General features: G+C 23.2%; 1 pseudogene; it reads right to left on the reverse strand.

The window, feature by feature from the left end:
* Positions 1-1,489, reverse strand: part of LOC117173554 — a 4,200-nt pseudogene that overhangs the window by 1,310 nt on the left and 1,401 nt on the right.

The raw sequence follows: 1,489 nt of genomic DNA on the forward strand, positions 1-1,489 counted from the left end.
ATATAATAATAATTACATAATTTTCATACATTTATTTTAATGTTTAACAAAGTTCTATTTGTTCACACAATTTTCATTTGCTCAAGCAGTTATTTTTCGATAACTATTAAATAGAAGACACATAATTAATTACGATTTCAAAAGTATTTTTGGAAAAGTAATTATTTAAACAAATTATATTTGTTTAAACAATTAAAAAGTGGTAAATGTTGTCTTTCTATACGCTATAAAGTCAGAAACATAATGCTATGTATTCTATTTTATTGCAATTCTTTTAGTTACCGAAAAAAACTGCTTTAGCAAATAAATATTGTTTAAAGAAAAAAAAAAAATTATGAAACAATAAAATAAATGTGTCAAAATTATATAATTATTTAACAGAAAGTAGCATATGATACCAATTTGAATAAAATTGGACATCTCTGGCTCAATTGAAAAATTCTTGAAAATAAACAATAATTAATTGTTCAAATATTTACGTAATGTTTTTACACAAATTTACTACTTCAAACAATGATCAAATATTGCATTTCAATAAGAAAATAAGAACATTTTTTAAATTTTTGGGGAATAAATTATTATTTAAATAATTAACATTTGTTTAAACAATTGAAAATTGTTTTAAAAGTCATAGTAAATATTAAAATTGTATATAAATGATTATTTCTCAGAAAACGAGAACAGGAATTGCTGAAAAATAACAATAAGCATATCTGCGACAACTTATTCTAATTTTAGTCTTTTCATTGCAAGTAACATATCCCGTGTTTTATCCGTCATGAGGACGAAAGTGTCACCCTCAGGCAATGCTCGACACAACGCGAGGGTACGTCGAGCAGCTAAACCGCGATCAAATGGAAATCTCTCTGCTAAATATTTGGAAAAATTGGAGTTAATTTAAAAGATATTTAGAAGTTATACTCATAAATATCTCTTAAAATTATATACATTTTTGTAACATTTAAAAAAATGTTGCTAACTTAATTCAAGTGCCTTACTATCTACTAATGTGTTTTTTGTTTGAAAATTTTTCAAATGTTTTGAAATATTTTTTAATTTTCTCTTAGATTTCATTATTTAAATTAAAAAATTGGTTCAAATTTTTTCATATTTACATTTTGAAATAAGATATAAGAGATAAGACGCTTGTATGAAAATAGGTATATTTAATAGAAAAATAAAAAATTTCCTATTCATATTTGGAAGAGGGAATTTAGCACGAAAGTTAATCAAGAATTATTCAAGTTTTCAAGACGACCTCAAAGTCAAATCAGAAACTGGTTCAAAAATTTCAAAATTGGAAAATGTTAAGTTGAAATTTTTTCAAAATAAATAATTTTCAATATGAAGCAATTAAAATTCGAGAATTTGGAAACGAAAACTAAATTGAATGTTTCAATGTTTGTAAATGTTTTAATTCAGTATTCAATATAAAAAATCAGAGCTCTAAGCCTGTAACCATTCAAAAACTTCGAATTTTTATTTATTT

Source organism: Belonocnema kinseyi, chromosome 5, assembly GCF_010883055.1.
Source record: "Belonocnema kinseyi isolate 2016_QV_RU_SX_M_011 chromosome 5, B_treatae_v1, whole genome shotgun sequence".
NCBI lineage: Eukaryota > Metazoa > Arthropoda > Insecta > Hymenoptera > Cynipidae > Belonocnema > Belonocnema kinseyi.